Source organism: Girardinichthys multiradiatus, chromosome 18 (assembly GCF_021462225.1).
Source record: "Girardinichthys multiradiatus isolate DD_20200921_A chromosome 18, DD_fGirMul_XY1, whole genome shotgun sequence".
Classification (NCBI taxonomy): domain Eukaryota; kingdom Metazoa; phylum Chordata; class Actinopteri; order Cyprinodontiformes; family Goodeidae; genus Girardinichthys; species Girardinichthys multiradiatus.
Window position 1 is genome coordinate 39,985,270 of NC_061810.1, and position 19,930 is coordinate 40,005,199.

Here is a 19,930-nt window from a genome sequence, read left to right on the forward strand (position 1 = left end):
TCCCCTTATAGTCACAGTACTTGCTTTATAGTGACGTCACCATGATTTTGCATTGTCTTGCAAACTCCACCGGAGGTCACTGTTCTGCTATGTAGTGACCAAACCAGCAGGGAGGAGTCCAGCTCTGTAAAAAAAAGCCTCTGTCACACTGAATCTGCTCTCTGCTGTGGAGGGTAATCACGATTGGATATCACTTACAGTATAAAGCTGGATTTTAAAGTGCACTGTTGTGAGAAAATGTGATGTAAATTGCAGCAACTTGCCGGCACTCTTTATTCTGCTGCGACACTCAAATTTTGTAAACACGCCTCTTCTCTTTCAGTTTGATAACACCAGTCAAGAGGCTCTTATTTTCAGATAAAATCTCCTCATGTGAACTTTGCAATTACAAACAGATAGGTGGGATGCTGTTTATTTCTACCGTCTCTCTCTTTGTTTCTCTACTCTCACCCTCCTTTGCCTTTTTTCTCTTTGAGCCTTTTAATTTCACGACACTTGAATAAAATATTAAAGAGCTTCAAGATGACGTCAGACTTGCGAACAAGCTGCTGGGTTTTGCCAGTCTGCTTTCTATTTGTAAACTCCCTCCCTGCAATTTTATTCTTCCCCTTTGTTTGGTTTTAGTATCAGCTCCAGTTTTTTTTTTATAAGCGCCTTTTCAGATTATTTGAGAAAACATCTCTGCAGATATATGTTAACAGTGAATGTTTCTGTAGACCTGACACACCCAGATCACAATAACATACTGTTGATCTGAGCTGTTGAAGTGAAACAGTAGAAACAATTTATACTTTTTAGAATTAGCCAGTGCATGGTTTGTTTCTTCCTAATAAGGTCTTATAAAAATTTTGTAATGTAATGTATTTTGGCTTAGCACCAAAATACATTACAGACTTGTTGTCAGTGTTTCAACCACCCAGACCTCTCAGGTCTTCTAGCTCAATCTACTCTGCATACCCAAAACCAGAACTAAACATGGAGAAGCAGCTTTTAGTTCTTATGCTCCACTAATCTGGAATAAACTGCCAGAAAACTGTAAAAGCACCAAAACCCTAAGTTGCTTTAAATCAAAATTAAAAACTTATTTGTTTAGAGTGGCCTTTGACTGTGCCATCTAGGCATGATTAGTTGTGTTTTCAGTCCAATTTTCCTTTCATTTTCTTGTCCATCATTCTATTCTCTTTATTTTATTTTATTTTACTTTTTTAAATTACCTCTGTTGCTTGATTTTATCATTTGATTTGTTTTTCTGTATCGGTATCTGTGTTTATTTGCTTTGTGATTGTATTGTAATTGTATGTACAGCGCTTTGAGTGTGTCGTTGCTGAAAAGCGCTATATAAATAAACTTACCTTACCTTACCTGAAAATCTGTTTTTGTTTGCATCTATGAAGCCATCCTAATTGGATTTACACAAATAAATGCTGAATCTCAAGGAGACCTTAATGATTAACTAAAGAAGAATAAAAATAAGGAAGTCTAAAAGGGTCTCACGCTATAATTCAATAATTTATTGTATTATTGCCTTTCACTGAACAGGGAGTAAATTTGAGTTTTTATGTTGCTTTGTGTTCCACAGAGCAAAATTTGTTAAATAATCTAACAATACCCTTGAGGTGCATAAAGAGCGATAATTATCATGGTCATTCCATATACACTGTTTTAAGCCGGATGTTCAGGTAAGTAGAACTGCATGCAGATTTAGCCTCTGTTCTGTAGATGTTAAAGTGACTTTGATTAAATCACATTGCACATCTCTCTACACTGCCCATCTGTAGTCAATTTACCAAAATGTCAAGCATGTAGCGGTTGCAAGTTACTTACAGTGATGCCTTGAGAAACCATTTCAAAAATAAAACATACAGAGGGCAATGCTAGCCAGATGTTTGTCACATAGAAGAATGCGCATTCAGTGTACTTTTAAGAAATTGACCATTTATTGTTACACAACGCCTTGATCGTACATCAAACAGTATTATTGGAGAACTCAAAAATGCTCTGAGCTGTTCCACATAATCAACCAGACTAAGGGTGATTATTCTGTTTTTTGTAAATAGATGTTTTATTTATGTTCTCTTATTGTGATTTTCAGATTTTATGGCTTTCATGTTTTAATTGTGCTTTGAGCCCTATAATTTTCTTTTGGCTTTTGCTGTGGACTTGAGCTTAAACTGAAGTTTGAATGATTGCTCAATCTGCATTAAATCTTTTCCGCCAAAATTAGCACCACCCCTGGACAATTCCTTCAAAATAAATGTATCGAAAGCATTTGTAATAAATGCTTTACCTTGTTATGCTTAGCAGATATGTAGGAAGGTTTAGTTAGTGACCTATGGCTTGCAGTTTCTCTGGACTATAAATATGATGCCACACAGAGCCACATTTTTATAGCCACTCTTTATAATGGGAATGACCAGAAAAAATGTCATAAGTAAAGCAGATGTTTGCTGAACCTCATGTGAGGAAATGGCTAATGCAATAAACTGCAATGATTAAAAAGTTTAAATCAACTGAAATAGTAACAAACAAGGCTGGAGAAGGTTGGAGGTTAGGGGGGGTTAGAGAATGTTAAAAGCTCACCATTAGAAATCCAGCCTCTTTGGCTAAACAGGTAACAATGTACAGCTTTTATAAACATGTTTATTGGGGTAGTCAATAACTTAGCTTGTACAGGGGTTGGACAATGAAACTGAAACACCTGGTTTTAGACCACAATAATTTATTAGTATGGTGTAGGGCCTCCTTTTGCGGCCAATACAGCATCAATTCGTCTTGGGAATGACATATACAAGTCCTGCACAGTGGTCAGAGATTTTAAGCCATTCTTCTTGCAGGATAGTGGCCAGGTCACTACGTGATACTGGTGGAGGAAAACGTTTCCTGACTCGCTCCTCCAAAACTGTTATGATTTGGGGTTGTTTGGTTTTTGGTTTCTGGTTTTTCTTATGTTTTTCACATTTAAGGTTTTGACTCGTTCTTTTGTTATTATTCTTCTTAGATTTTGAATCGTGCTTCTGTTATTTTCCTGGTCATGCTTTTGTTTTGTTGTCTTGTTCATGTTCTGTCAATTAAGTTTATTCGGTTCACCTGTCCAAGTTAAACTGTCTCCTTGCTCCACCTGGTTTTCACTCCATATATACACTCCTGTTCAGTTGTTCATTGCGGAAACATTTATCATGTCTTTCTCTCATGCTCAAGTCTTGTTTTTTTGATCATGCCATGCCTGTCTTGCCTGCCTGTTTGTTTTGTTCCTGCCTCCTGCTGAGTGAGTTTTTTGTTATTAAATCTGTTGCACTTACCGTCATGCTGCCTTCTGGTCTGCATTCTGGGGACCTATATCTCGCAAGTCGTAACAGAATGTTTCCGCCAACCATGGACACTGCGGACACACAGAAAGCAAATGCCTTGGATCGCTGGGTTGAACGGCAGAAGGAGGAGGCTATGAGGAATCTGCCGACCGACCTGGAGGTTGTGCCCTCTCCACTTCTGCTGGAGGAGATGGAGCTCGCACCTGTTGGTCCTGGGTCTGGCCGCGATGCGTTGGACCTCTTTACCTTCCTGTCTCGGGAGGCGGAGAAGTCACTGTGCCGGTCTGCAGGGCTGTCTGTGCCGCAGTTGGCTTATGGTGGATCCAGGTTGGCGATTCCATGTCCGGGGACAGGTCCCCTTTGCCGCCGTTCTCCGCCTGCTCCCCTGGCTGCGCAGTCTGGTCCGGCAGTGAAATCTTCGGCCTCCTCCTGCCGCAAGAGACGTCGGCGTGGAGCACCTTCCTGTGGTTCGGCTGGTGAGGAGGTGGTTTCCCAGCCAGCCTACGTGAGGGCTGCGGCAAGTAAGCCCGCATCTTCGCCTGCCACAGCACTGTCTGCCAGGCTCGCTGCAGCTCCGCCCATGCCGTCTTCGCTCGCTCCAGCTCGGTGTTCTGAGGCAATACCTGACGAGCTGGAGCAGCAGTTAAGGTTTTTTTCTCACCATATAAAGAGCTTAAGGAAGACCAGCCTCATGTATTCCTCTCCGGAGCTGATGGAGAGAATCAGGCAGGTGGAGAGGGACTATGAGACTGCAGTAAGGCTGGTTTACTGCTGCCCACCTTTGCACACGTCAAGTCTCCAGAGTGCTGCTGCTGCAGAGCAGCCCACGTCAGGTCTCCAGAGCGCTGCTGCAGAGCAGCCCACGTCAGGTCTCCAGAGCGCTGCTGCAGAGCAGCCCACGTCAGGTCTCCAGAGCGCTGCTGTAGAGCAGCCCACGTCAGGTCTCCAGAGCGCTGCTGCAGAGCAGCCCACGTCAGGTCTCCAGAGCGCTGCTGCAGAGCAGCCCACGTCAGGTCTCCAGAGCGCTGCTGCAGAGCAGCCCACGTCAGGTCTCCAGAGCGCTGCTGCAGAGCAGCCCACGTCAGGTCTCCAGAGCGCTGCTGCAGAGCAGCCCACGTCAGGTCTCCAGAGCGCTGCTGCAGAGCAGCCCACGTCAGGTCTCCAGAGCGCTGCTGCAGAGCAGCCCACGTCAGGTCTCCAGAGCGCTGCTGCAGAGCAGCCCACGTCAGGTCTCCAGAGCGCTGCTGCAGAGCAGCCCACGTCAGGACTCCAGGCCAGACACACCACAGCCTGACATGACGCCTGACCCTAAGTCAGCCTCTGCTCACTGAGGGTCTCGGCAACGCCTCAGCTCCTGCTCACATCACTGAGGATCCCGTCGACGCCTCTGCTCACGTCACTGAGGGTCCGGCCGACGCCCCAGTTCCTGCTCACATCACTGAGGATCCCGTCGACGCCTCTGCTCACGCCACTGAGGGTCTCGGCGACGCCTCTGCTCACGTCACTGAGGGTCTCGGCGACGCCTCAGCTCCTGCTCACCTCACTGAGAGTCTCGGCAACGCCTCAGCTCCTGCTCACATCACTGAGGATCCCGTCGACGCCTCTGCTCACGTCACTGAGGGTCCGGCCGACGCCTCAGCTCCTGCTCACGTCACTGAGGATCCCGTCGACGCCTCTGCTCACGCCACTGAGGGTCTCGGCGACGCCTCAGCCTCTGCTCACGCCACTGAGGGTCTCGGCGACGCCTCAGCCTCTGCTCACGCCACTGAGGGTCTCGGCGACGCATCAGCTTCAGCCTGTGAGGGTTCGTCAAGCTCTGCTTCTGCCTCTGAGGGTTCGCCAGGCTCCACGCCTCTGGGATTCCACAGAGTTTTTGGGGGGGGCTCTACTCTCCTCTGTCGGCCTCCTGACCTACCTGCAGGTTCCCGTCGCAGGCCGCCATGGCTTCGCCGCCAACCGCCCGGAACTTTGTGGTGCAGGTCTGGCCGCCCACCGCAACTCTGTGCCTGCTGGGGACGACCCCCTGGTTGCCTGCCTGAACTCTGTGCCTGCTGGGGACGACCCCCTGGTTGCCCGCCTGAACTCTGTGCCTGCTGGGGACGACCCCCTGGTTGCCCGCCTGAACTCTGTGCCTGCTGGGGACGACCCCCTGGTTGCCCGCCTGAACTCTGTGCCTGCTGGGGATGACCTCCTGGTCGCCTGCCTGAACTCTGTTTTTGTTTCTTTTTTTGTTATTAAATCTGTTGCACTTACCGTCATGCTGCCTTCTGGTCTGCATTCTGGGGACCTATATCTCGCAAGTTGTAATAAAAACACCCCAAAGTGGCTCAATAATATTTACCCTAACCTCCCTTTCTGCCAGCTTCCTCTTGCGTCCACAGTTAATCCTGTTTGAATGTGGTTCGTCCTTCTTGGTGGTATGCTGACATTACCCTGGATACTGTGGCTCTTGATACATCACAAAGACTTGCTGTCTTGGTCACAGATGCGCCAGCAAGACGTGCACCAACAATTTGTCCTCTTTTGAACTCTGGTATGTCACCCATAATGTTGAATGCATTTCAATATTTTGAGCAAAACTGTGCTCTTACCCTGCTAATTGAACCTTCACACTCTGCTCTTACTGGTGCAATGTGCAATCAATGAAGACTGGTTACCAGGCTGGTCCAATTTAGCCATTAAACCTCCCACACTAAAATGACAGGTGTTTCAGTTTCATTGTCCAACCCCTGTACATCTTTGTCAAATGGGTGGTACTGGTCTGTTAATCTCAAAATGACCTCAATAGTATCTTATTAGTCTCTCTTTTTAACACAAATGTAGTTGATTAATAAAGACTAATTAGGTATGGTGCTGATACAGTATGAAGCTCTGAAATGTTTAGAATGATTTGATTCAAAAGATAATTTTTATGTAAATCCTCTGAATAGTCCTTACCATAAAAAGTGTCTATCTTATTTTGGAATAAAGCGAGAGGACTTGTTTACAGCAGAAACGTTGCTGTAGTTCATTAACCCCTTTGCCAGTGGGTTTGTGTTTGTGTCACTTATGCAACACTTCAAGTTCAGGTGAGAGTAAAAACTGCTTCACGTTCCCCGCTGCCTTCTTATAACTGGTGCATGCTGGGACAATGCCTAATTAACTGGGAGAACATTGGTATGCATGCTCTCACACATAACACCAAGCACTTACATGGGCACATAGAAAGGAGATAGGTATGGAAAAACGTGCTTGCATTTGTCTGTACATGAGAGGTGTTTTTCACACACACCGTACCTCATAAGCTGTGAGATCAGTGTGTGTGGTGGGGAATGCAAAAGAACAGCCTGCAGCACTGTTCATATCCAGCCTCATTTAACCATATACCACTCCTCCGTCATATCAGGAGGATCATTATCTGCTCTCCTTCCTGCCCCAACTTCGACTGCGACTCAAGGTGGCAAACTGAAATATCACATGCTGCACTCATGCTGACCTAGAATCCCTGTATTATTTTTACACTTGAACCACACAACTAAAAATAGTTACCTTCGAAGTGTGTGCATGTGGAATATTTTTTGGCACAGTTTTTCTGTGGCAACAAAAATGACAAAATGAGGTTAGGGCTGCTGATTTTGTGTCTCTTGGTCCTGATACCACTGGGGTGTAGGGCTCTGCTAAAGAGGTATGGAAGGATCAGGAGAGGAAGATAGTGACCAGAGATTTATTGTCATTTTTTTTCGTCAAGTCATGTAAATAAGCCCAGTTTTAAATCTTTTTATTATTATTATTTTAAAGTCAGATTTCAAGTTGTCTCAAATTATTTATATATGGATTTGTCTTGAGGATAGCTCACGAAACATTAACTATTCCCACACTGTATTTCTCACTGGGATAATAATTACTCATAAAAGATCATCAAACGATGGCAAACTAACCCTCTATGCTACCATTTTTCCTCATAACTTTCTCTGCTCATTTCTCATCAGTGACAGCTTTTTCCTACTCTGCTGCTGTGATTTTCCTCCACCCAGTCTGAAGTCGTATCTCTGAGAAGTTCTCCATGTTGTTATTCAACTTGAACAATCCCACTGCTTATTCAGCCCTGAGAGATCCCACTAATAGTCACAGTGAGTGCTGAGGCATGGAACAGTGAGTTACACTAAACTGACTCTAGCATACGCTACCAATCGTGGATTGGCTGTGTGTGTGTGTGTGTGTGTGTGTGTGTGTTTGTGTTGGAGTGTGTGCATTTACTCTCTCAGATGTGACCATCTTAGCTGTGATTTTTATTAAAATACTGAACATGCAGTCTGTTTGAGAAGAAAAGGAAAGAGTGAGACGGGAGGGGATTTTGTGTCTCAGTTTATTGGCTTGGCGTTTAGAGCCTGGAAAAATCCTGAGAAGAAGCATAGAAGGGAAATGTATTGAACAGAAGGAAGATAAAAGAGGAGAGAAAAAATCCTATTCTTCTTCCTACTCAGTGGTCTTGTCTCTAGAGAAAAAAACAGATTTGTGATTAATAAAAAGACTGCTTCTTTCTCATACTTTTTCCTTTTTTCTGCTGTTCTTTCTCTACCCTCGTAACCTAATTCTCTGACCCAGAAAATCTGTTTCTGTAATGATTACTGCATATGAGGAATGATAAGGGACTAGATAAACGGAAAAATCTTCCAGTAACATAAAGACAAAAACATTTCAGATTGTAATCACACCAATTGTCTGGGACTACAACGAGATGATGTTTTACAAAATAAGCACACACAACAAACGTGTTACTTTCATATTATGTAAACAAATTATATAGGTTTTGCATCTATTAAATTTAAAGTTAGTAAGCAATGTGCACAACCCCTTCCAATGTCACCTAAAAATAAAAGCATTCCAGCTCTGAATTACTGAAATTGGTTTCAGTTATTTTCCTTTTATCAACTGTGTTTTCCTCCATAAACAATCAAATACAAATTATTTAAAGGGTAGATAATAAATGGTATCCCAAATTAAAAGTCCAACACAACTACAGCACTAATACTTGAGAACAAAAACAGCAGTTAGAAAATGTGTGACATCTGTTTAGCGCAGCTACATAAAATGACAGATTTGTTTTGTAGCAAGAGTGCTAAAGAAAAGGTTTTTGGAGTACATTTCTTCCAAGATTTTAACCTATCTATTGACAGGCTCGCTTTTTTAGTCCAACTGTAAATTCACAGAAAACTGAACTTATTTAATATAAAATCTAACTTTAAGCTGAAATACCAATGCCAGAACAGCCAGTGGTGAAAAGGTGAACAAAAACAGCACACAGAAATACAACACAAAAACATTCTGACGAAGATACCAACTATGTTTTTCTTTTACATTGCTTCACCATCAGTACTTGAGCAATTAACGTTCAATCCACACGGCTACATTGTAATGAGATCAGAGTTTGGGTAAATCTTACCAGGTGTGGTAAAAAATTGTGGAAAACCTTCCAAAAAACTGTTGCATGAATGGGGCTGATACCTTATTATTTCTCTCATAATACATGCAGACCCAACAGAATGTTTAGAAATACAGGGGTTGGACAATGAAACTGAAACACCTGTCATTTTAGTGTGGGAGGTTTCATGGATAAATTGGACCAGCCTGGTAGCCAGTCTTCATTGATTGCACATTGCACCAGTAAGAGCAGAGTGTGAAGGTTCAATTAGCATGGTAAGAGCACAGTTTTGCTCAAAATATTGAAATGCACACAACATTATGGGTGACATACCAGAGTTCAAAAGAGGACAAATTGTTGGTGCACATCTTGCTGGCACATCTGTGACCAAGACAGCAAGTCTTTGTGATGTATCAAGAGCCACGGTATCCAGGGTAATGTCAGCATACCACCAAGAAGGATGAACCACATTCAAACAGGATTAACTGTGGACGCAAGAAGAAGCTGGCAGAAAGGGATGTTCGGGTGCTAACCCGGATTGTATCCAAAAAACATAAAACCACGGTTGTCCAAATCACGGCAGAATTAAATGTGCACCTCAACTCCCCTGTTTCCACCAGAACTGTCAGTCGGGAGCTCCACAGGGTCAATACACACGGCCGGGCTGCTATAGCCAAACCTTTGGTCACTCATGCCAATGCCAAACGTCGGTTTCAATGGTGCAAGGAGCGCAAATCTTGGGCTGTGGACAATGTGAAACATGTATTGTTCTCTGATGAGTCCACCTTTACTGTTTTCCCCACATCCGGGAAAGTTACGGTGTGGAGAAGCCCCAAAGAAGCGTACCACCCAGACTGTTGCATGCCCAGAGTGAAGCATGGGGGTGGATCAGTGATGGTTTGGGCTGCCATATCATGGCATTCCCTTGGCCCAATTCTTGTGCTAGATGGGCGCGTCACTGCCTAGGACTACCGAACCATTCTTGAGGACCATGTGCATCTAATGGTTCAAACATTGTATCTTGAAGGCGGTGCCGTGTATCAGGATGACAATGCACCAATACACACAGCAAGACTGGTGAAAGATTGGTTTGATGAACATGAAAGTGAAGTTGAACATCTTCCATGGCCTGCACAGTCACCAGATCTAAATATTATTGAGCCACTTTGGGGTGTTTTGGAGGAGCAAGTCAGGAAACGTTTTCCTCCACCAGTATCACGTAGTGACCTGGCCACTATCCTGCAAGAAGAATGGCTTAAAATCTCTGACCACTGTGCAGGACTTGTATATGTCATTCCCAAGATGAATTGACACTGTATTGGATGCAAAAGGAGGCCCTACACCATACTAATAAATTATTGTGGTCTAAAACCAGGTGTTTCAGTTTCATTGTCCAACCCCTGTATCTATTTTGGAAAACATTTTTGAATTTCTTTTGTTAGACATTAAATCAAAACAATCTTTAAAGTTTTTTGGTCAGTTAAGATTAACAATGTTATTTCTATTTGGTAAACGCAAGAATAGTGTGGGAGATTTTTATTTAACCTTCTTCAAATTCAAAAGTTTAAATGTATTTCCTTAATATTTGGTAAAACTGACTTTTAAACTGTACTTCTCGGGTCGAACATTATGGGTATCCTTCCACAAGCTTGTCTCAATAGAGAGAAGCTTCTGTACTGTAGGCCTATTTCTCCTGACAGAACTGGTGTAATTGAGCCAGGTTTGTAGGCTGCTCACACACACCTTTTCAATTCTGCTCACAATTTTTCCTATAGTCCTAGGATCAGTGGTTCTTGATGACCACTTTAAATCATTGACTTTATTATCCTTAATCCAATTTGGATCTTGGATTAGAATCATCATCCATTTAGAAGACATTTTTGTGCCCAATCCTTAACTTCAAGGTTGATGTCTTGCAATATTGCTTCAATATTTCCAGTGCAATAGTCCCTCCTGCAGCAAAACTCCCACACAACATGAGGCTGCCACCCCCATACTTCATGATGATGTTCTCAGGCTTGCAAGTTTCCTTCTTTTTACTCCAAGAGAAGTCACACCACAGGATGTGGTATCAGCATCTGGGCTTTGCCACACTATTTTAAGGAAAATAATCTTAGTGTATGTAAGAAAAAAAGGTTTTTCTTCTTTGCTTTATGATTTTGAGGTGTCACTACCTCTTTGTCTCCAATGCCCAAAGGGCTCCTTCAATAAAGGTTTTTCATTTGCATATGATGTTTCTTTTGGTTGTGCTTTGCTAAACGCTCCTATTTCACAAAGACCACTAATAACACAAATTGCCAAAATTGCGAAATTTTAGGATTTGTGTGGATTCTTGGAATTTTACAAACATTCGGGTCTGATCTATGATGGGAGAGAGGAAGAGAACTGTCACGGTGTGATTCTTGCTCGACTATGCAACATTTGGTGGTGCAACAAAGAGTTTTCACACTTTATTTTCTTAATGTTTACAGTGAAGTGTTGTCTTTATTGTCATATATAATGGTGCAGTAGGTGATTTTTGTTTCTGCCAAAGCAACTCAAGTGCAATTTATTTTCTACTCGTTTGGCGCATTTTGCATTCTTTACTTTGTTTCTATATTAGAAACAGCATTAAAATGCTATTATTGCACACAACACTAGTAAAGAACTACATGGGTATTTGATATTTATATTTTGATATTTTATACTTAAGTTTATGAAAATATTTACATAAAAAGTATTGCAGATTTTCAAAAACGGCTCTTTTGAAAGGCTCTTTTAAGTGAACAGATCCTGAAGTTGCAGTTGCCTTCAAAGAGCCATGAGTCAAATCACTAATGGGAACTCAGGCTCCTTCTAGAGAACTGGTTCATTTTTGCTTGGCTGGGTATTTCAGCTCCTGAGGTTTTTGCTGCTTGAAATAGTCCATTGCCCACAATGAATTATCAATTTAAACTGCAGCAAAACCAATATGCCAGGAGACGGGAAGTCTCAGGTTCAGTGTGAATACAGTGTTTCATAAAGCATGTATCCACCAGTTCACAATCATCAGTAGATTACATCCTACCATTGCCGTGTCTGTCTGATAGGTTGTGTAGTAGCTGGTGTCCATTTTTAATCTAAGTGTGCTGCTGCATTTTAATTAAACAGTTATTGGCTACTCCCTTTAAAAAAAAAAACGGTGCCCCAGCCACAGGTCATTCATGTCAAAACCTTAGGCCATTTATCACCGTATGTGTGTCGATGTGTATTCTTATCTTTATGGGATGTATGGACGAAATCAACTATGCTTAATATTATTAAAGATTCTCCCTAACATTTCTTTGGATCCTCTTTTGGCGCTCAGCCGTCTCTAGGCATTCAGAGTCGCCAGCTGCATGGTTTCACCCGAGCATAGATAATTCAATACGTTCCGTCCTTCATCGTTGTCCTATTTCTAATTTGGCTGCTCGTTTTTCATCAGTATCTCTAGTCCTTCTCAGCCTTAGCTGCATCCACCCTCGCTCAATCAAGAGCCCGCTTAGACTGCAATGTTCTTTCCACTGACATTTATATTGCAAGCCACCACCTGATTACAGCGGCTTGGTCGACCATGAGAGTGCTTTGCTCCTCTCTTCCTTTTCCCAGAACTTCTGCACAGTCACAAATTGCCGGGCTCTCCGCTCCAGTCTCCTTTCTAACTGGAACGGTATCTTTTTCTCTTCCAGCATCGCCGTTCGATCGGCTGACTCGTCTTAAGTTTTACAGTCTGTAGTGTCCCGATCTAAAAGAAGGTCTCTCAGCGGATGGTTGACAATCCTTTGGTTGAAAGAGCCTCGCATGTGATCACATTGTAATATCTAAGGATATGCAGAATGTAATGCCTTTTAATAACTCAATCTTTATGCTGCTTTTAACCTCTTTGCCTCATTACCTTACCATAAAGACTTATTTATCTTTAATTATTACAACCCTTTCGCCCTTGACAATCTTTCCCTTAGTTTATGATATCGAACCCAATAAACTTTCGTATTGCGATTAAGCGTTGGTATTCGCATGTCAAATAAGCTCAGCACATGACCTTGCTGCACTCCTCTTCTGTTTGTCTTCCATTTAAACACAGGGTTGAAAAGGAAGAGCCTGTGTTTGCTTCTCTTTGACTCAACAAAAAGGAAATCGTGCTTGAGCGACAAATCTTTGTCCTCTACGCAGCTTTTAATATGTAAGCAGACCGTGTTCATCTTCGCTTGTCAGCTGAGCTCATCCCTCCTCCACCCCACCTCCACCATCTTCCTTCACATCTACTCCTGGCTTCCTCGCTCCCTGGCCGCCAATCCACCACCAGTGTCGGAACAGGGGGAAGACATATTTAAATCTAAACCTTATAAATGATCATCTTAGCTCATGTCATTCTCAGCATTCATGTCTTCCTCCCAGGTCCGAGCGCCAAAGAAATAACCATGTAATTTCTCATCATTAAAACTTTTCTAATTGCCATCCCCCTCTTTGTGAGTCTTTTCAGATTGAAATTTTAGATGAATACATTTCTGTTTCAACATAGGTTGCTTACTGTTTAAATTCTCTTAGTGCATTGTCTTTTAAATCTTTTTCTTTTATTGTTGCCCTTTTTAAATTTTGAGCACCTGCCCATTTAAAGGTCTCATCAGTAGCATGTTATAAATTATGTAGACACGTATCTAATATAGCTTTTTACTTAAAGGTTTATTGTGACACAAAATTACAGAAAAGCTGGAGATGTTGAGTTTTAAATAGCTTCCTTATACTTTATTAAGCCAGTAAATTGCTATCAGCCATGGTTCTTATCATCAGCTCATTACACAATGCCATACTGATATCATAGACCAACCCTTTGGCCTTCTTGTACATGCAGTGCATCAGCGCAGACAAGTGTAGAGAGACATGTAGAGGATGTAGGTGGAAGCTTGTCTCAAAACTGAACTAAAAGTTAATAAATAGCAGACTGTGGATGAAAACAGGAGGTTAGAGAAAAAAACAAGATGGAGGAGTAGTAAGATAAGTTGGGGTTGAATAGGGTGAGCAAAAGTATCACAACTTATGACACCTGGAAGATCAGAAATGTGGCAAGTGCCTGTCACAAGGAAGACTTCACAACAACCGAGGTTCAGCTTATCATTCACATTCATGAAATTGCTCTGGGAAAAGCAAACTTTTTTGTGTGTGTCAAGAGTAAGAGCATGAGGTTGGAGGCGTTAAAGAAAATATGGTAATTGGGACGAGAGGCAGCATTTTCTGCTCAAAGACTGGCTGCTGAGAAGGCGTGCTTTGATTTTTAAGCGTGCTGTCATATAGTGTTGGCGGTGAGCAGGTGAAAGTGCCACGGAGAGGTGAGGCACACCATTAAGGGTCAGGCAGATGTCATGTGTAGCAATGGAGTAAATTTAAGAAATTTAAGCAGGGTATTTAAGACATTTGTGGAGGTTTAAAGACATGTAATCATTTTATTTCAGCCACTTAGAGAGAGGAGATTATGCATGGGCTTACTTGCATGGGACAACCTGTCATGATCTGCTGGTGTTAGGATTTGGGTTTGAGTTCTGTTTACCTCTTTGCACTGCCAAGTTCGTCACTTGCTTTATTTTAGTTCATTCAGATTTATTAGATTAATTCTGTTTAGTTTTGCTACTTCCCTGGATTCCTGTGTTGGATGTTTTAGTTTATATTTCCTTATAGATCCAGTTCCTCCCAGTTTATGTTTAGTTAGTGTCATTGTTTATGCTCTGTATTTTGGTCCTACCTCAACATACACCATGACACAACCTAAATGTTCCCCTCAGTCTACCAGCAGCGACTATTAGTTCTGTCCCAGGGGTCTCCTCTCAGTCCTTCATGGCCAGAATACATTAAAGGGTAGAATCCTCAGGACCATACTGGGTGCTGCTTAAATTACTTGAACTGGCTGGGTTTTTAGAGATTTATTTCTATTGTCCTCATTCAGCAGCCCTATCTTATGGACGTAATGTATGATGTAGATTAATTTGGCATAGCAAAATAGGTTTTCAGGGAGCTGTAATTTTGTCTGCATCAAAATAGTTTTTAAATAAAAAATGTGTCCCAATATCGAAATGCCGATATTGAGTGTTTCAGTTAAATATTCACATACCTAAATTAGGTGGTACTAAAATATTTAATTACAAATTGCGACATTAAATTATAATGACCACAGTTTTATTTAATGCTCTTTACCATTTATGTTTAATAAAAAGCAATTGGTTTAGGGTAGACAAAGGTTGAGATGTGTGGTTACAATAACACCAGACATAATTATGAACACAAAACTACAATCGGAACGCTGGCAGCTTATGGCACCAAATGATTGTTCCTATAAAATAGACTCCAACACCAGGCCTAAAATGTGAAGCTAACACGGAAATGCCTTCCAATGCATTTTATCGGCTTCATTTGATCCCCATCAGAAAAGTCACTTAATACCACCAAAAATACAAATTTTGTCAAACTTAAATGCACTGTTTGTTATGACCGTGGTTTATCAGTATGCTTGAGGTCATTTGAAATGTACTAGAAAGGCTGAGGTTAAGTTAATTTTAATTTTGTTGCTATAACCACACCTTTTAATGGACTGGCGAGCTAACCAGGGTTTAACCTCTCTTTTGACCGTTAACTTTAGGGAAGGCCTCCCTCCCCTCAATCCCTCCACACCTGATAAATGATGAAAAAATAAATATGTAGAATTTAAATCTTAAGCAACATTTGAAATTCCATCAAAATCTTCACCGAGGACAATCATCACTACTCGACATAGTTGGCTGCAACCACTGACCAGAGGTTAAAAGCTCTGTTGAGAGAAGATTAGGTATATTTTAGGGTTTAAGAAATAATGAACGACGTAGTTGTGTTTTATGATTGGTAATAACATCCCCATGTTTTCATCACTGACAGCAATCTCAACCTACAACAAATAAATGGGCACTTAAATACACCCAAATGTGCTCTACATAAAATAAAATTATACATTTTACCTCTGTTCCTCTGTAGCATTGGAGTTGATGAGATAGCTAAATATATGAGTGCGTAAACAAAGTACAATTGATTAGGTCTTACAGTCTTTCAAGGGTAAAGGTGGATATAAAAGCTCATTTAAGATGTAGAAGTTAATATTTACAATTCATACAAAGCATCATGGCCTGTAATAATAATAATAATAATTATTATTATTATTATAATTATCATTATAATAATATTGACATTAATAATAATAACAAGCTATGTAAGATGACAGATGATCATATGGTAACTATGTCCACTACTTTGTATTTAAAAGTAACTGTAGCCTGGGGCGTGGCCTCAGACCTCGATGCAGCTGTCTCTGGTTTGAGTCCCAACCCAGAAACCTCTGCTGCATGTCTTCCCTCTTTCTCCAACCTACACCTGTCTGTCTACTTTGAAAAAATAAAAGGCCTCTTGTGCCACAAAAAATATATAAAACAACCTGTTTTCTGATTTTTGAATGTAAAATAGGCCTATGCAGTTGGAGCAATTCACTTTGAACAGGTACCCACTTTACATTTTAATGTGGCACATTTTGTCAATTTAGACCTTTATTTAAATTGTTCATAGTAAAACAATCCTGGCAGTCACTGTGTTTGTCCTCCCAAAAGTAATTTTGAAAGCGACTAATGTAGAGTAATGTAGAGGTGCAATTTTGTGGATTTTTTTGTTTTAGAAAATTCAGAGTTTATGTTAATCAAGATGTTTCAAGCTCACCTCTATCAGAACAATTTGAAATGTGTTTTCAAATGATTGCAACTGATCTCTTAGATTTACCCACTTCCACAGCTTCATCCTCACTCATTTCCGACTGTTGTTTATGGCACTTAATACGTGTGCCAAAATGAGCGAACCGCATGTCATTTAACTTCATAATCCATTCCGTTTAGTCTGGTTTGTGTCTTCTGTGATATTGCCCTTGTTTGCCCATAAACTTACTGTATACTCCCAGTGTATTGTCGCATGACAACACAGGCTGTCCCAGACGACATAAAATGTGTTTATATTTGCATCAGCTATGATGCATCTAAACAAGAACTGCTTGACAGGTTTGATATGAGAGTTCCTCGGTTTCAAAATCCCTCATTCGCTGAGTTCATGAACTCTGAAAAAACTAGGAAGATGGAAAGAGAATAAAGTCGTACAAGAGAGATGCGGTGTGTGTGTGAGCAAGTGCGAGGAATACAACAGGAAAATGTGTTGGAAAAGACATCTCTTTTTGAACTCTTTCATTTGTTAACAGCTCTCAGTGAATCCTTGCCCCTGTGGGGGGAACAGAAGTTTTGCTGAGAAAAGGGATCGCATCACTATTGTGGCAAAGCCATTTTTGACTACTTTATAGAAGACAGATCTCACTTGGGACCAACAGATGTAAAAAGTTCAGCAGGTAGGAGCTAACTAACTTAGAGGCAGGCAAGTTTTCCCATTCCTGTCATGCTTTATTAATCACAATCCTGGAAATGATTATCCTGCTAAAATCACTAGGTTTGTTTCTGTCAGTTTTGTTGTTAATTTATTGTCTTGCTCTCTCTCCGTGTTAGCCCCAGCAGTTCAGCGTTCATAAATAAGCCCCTGGATGATTTCTATTTTCAGCTGGCAGCGGGCTGCTTGAAAATGGAGTCACACTGATACAGTGAATGTATTCAAATTGCACAACATCAATCACAATAAACAGTATATACACTTCTGTACCATAATCTCTTATTACCATATGCTTCAGAGTCTTCAACAAATTCAATGTGGGGCTTTTGCAAGTACTGTTTGAAATGAGCAATGCACTCTGCATACATAATACATGTTTTATTTTATTTATGTAACACAGCTGTGTCGGGTCAGATCCATCTTGTTCAGTGAAGGAAGGTACCAAAATAAGCCCGGTCACCCTGTTTTAGTCAAGCACCTGTAATTACATGACAAACAAGAATTAATTTGATTAATAACAGTTGAATTTACATATTATTGTTAAATTTTTTAACACCTACTATAATTATTTTTCTCTACATGAAAATATGACACATGTAGCCAGCTTTCAAAAATGTGTTTGCTATTATTAAAGTCAGCCTTGACTAAATATGAAGCCATACAAGTGTTATAAAAAAAAATATCTGAAATCTTTTCTCACTGCACAACAGAGTAAAGAATGTTTTGTATGTTGTCGTAAGTCGGCACTTTTTCTGCTGCCTTTCCTTGTGGGGACATATAGCAGGTGCATCTCCCACATGTGTAAGTCTGTAGAGGAAGAAGGTATATCTATAATTCAGGCTCCGGCTACAAATGTCGCATCTGCATTTACACTTTGAAACAGAGTACTTGGTTAATTCAAACAGACACATTTACATATTAAATAATAAATAATATGCAACTTGAAAAAATGAAACTCCTTTTTATCCTCATATTCTCACAAGGTCTAACATAGAGAAAGAAATCTATTAAAATGAAAATACCTACACCAAGGTCAATAGCTGAAAAAGGTTCAAAGCAAATATGTGTCATTTCAACCTGAAAAGACTCACAATAAGAAACACAAAGATGGCGATTAGAGAAGTTTATTGGCAAATGATTATTTCTTTGGCGCTCGGACCCCGGAGGAAGACTTGAATGCTGAGAATATCATGAGCTTGAATGGACATCTTAGGTTTAGGATTAGAGATGTCTTCCCCCTGGGATCCGACTGGTGGTGGGGTGAAGGCCAGAGGGGGTGAGGAGATTGGAAGGAAGATGGTGGAGGTGGGGTGGTAGAGGGTCGAGCTCGGCTGAAGAGCAGGAGGGATTCATGACTGGCGGTCCTTTAAAAGCGAAGCGTCAGAGGGTGATTGGCTGAAGAGGGATGCGGACTTGGCGCTGATTGGACGGAGGGGAGATGCATGGAGGAGTCATTGGATGGAGCAGGTAGTGAGGGTGAATCCTTCAGTCTGAATTTTCGGCAAAACTCCATATTCTGCCTGTTTGGGGTTTTGAGTTTGAGTTCTATTTATTTTCTCTGCACTACCATGCTCTCTCTTGCTTTATTTTAGTTCATTTAGTTCATTCTTGTGTTTATATTACATTTTGGATTGATATTTTAGTTTGTATTTTCATATAGATCTGGTTCATCCCTGTTTGTGTTCTTTATCTCCTTGTTTAGTACTCATATTCCTGTACATTGAGTTATGTTTTATTTCCTGGTCATCTAAGTTAATCAGCCTTTCTCCATCAGTTGCTCTGCTTTCCTTGTCACCATTTGCCTCATATCCTCCTGATTAGTTCCCCTGGTTCATTGGTCCATTCTCCAACCTACCTCAGTATTTATACTCTCAGATTGTTATGGTTTTCGACCGGTTCCTCCTTTAACAACCCTGATGTGTACCTGTTCTGTGCCTTTGTTTCACGCCTGCTTGCTGTGTGTTCAACTTATTTAATTAAAGGAAGATTCTGCTCACCATGTCATATCAATGCTCTTGTGTGCACATTGGTCCTGTAAGAACCATACATTAAATGACAATATCCACATGAAACTGTAGCAAACATAATGTTATGTTCATCTAGGCTGATATGACACAGATTGTTTGGAACATGTTACAACTTGCAATATAAATGCCTATAGGTGTCTATTCATATGTCTGCAAATCTTGAGCAATATATTGCAGCAATTACCTATGAACAATGTAATTTATTTTCTTGCTATGCTCTAAAGATGCACTGTATGCACTGTTATTCACATCGGCATGCCAAATGCTTGGGGTGGCTGACTTGTTACTAGGGCTTGACCCTATTTCCTGGTTAATTCAGCTAATAATTATGTTACCACTTGGGGAACTTATATCATATCACATCATATCATTTAAATGCCTGTAGAATTGCAACCAAAAGATAGAGCTATACTTTTGTTTGCAAATGAAACCGCAGAGTTAGGCCTAAACATTCTACTCACAATGTGTTACATTTGCCTGAAACTTTAGAGAAAATCCAGTAAAAAGCTAAAAAAAAAAACATTATAATCCAGACCGCTGTATGCTTCCTACATCGGAAATTACGTGATGACACTGGAGGATGAACTATCACGTAGTTTTCTTGCACGCCACTGCCAATGCCCACAACAACCAGATTTGATGTCATTTCCTGGGTCTTTTTTCCTAGCAGTGATCTTTTTTCCCGGAAGTTGTTTTTCTGTGAAACCCACACACACACCAGACACTCAACGCACACTTACACACCCGCACACACAATTATGGAGCCG

General features: G+C 41.2%; 1 protein-coding gene and 1 long non-coding RNA gene across 2 annotated transcripts in view; one reads left to right on the forward strand and one right to left on the reverse strand.

The window, feature by feature from the left end:
- The window catches only part of schip1 (schwannomin interacting protein 1), a 419,733-nt gene that overhangs the window by 169,309 nt on the left and 230,494 nt on the right, over positions 1 to 19,930 (forward strand). The window lies entirely within an intron of this gene.
- Positions 17,512 to 19,930, reverse strand: part of LOC124884052 — a 92,574-nt gene continuing 90,155 nt past the window's right edge. Inside the window, exon 3 of the long non-coding RNA XR_007042377.1 lies at positions 17,512 to 17,614. This is a non-coding gene — a long non-coding RNA (uncharacterized LOC124884052). The remainder of the gene's footprint in view (positions 17,615 to 19,930) is intronic.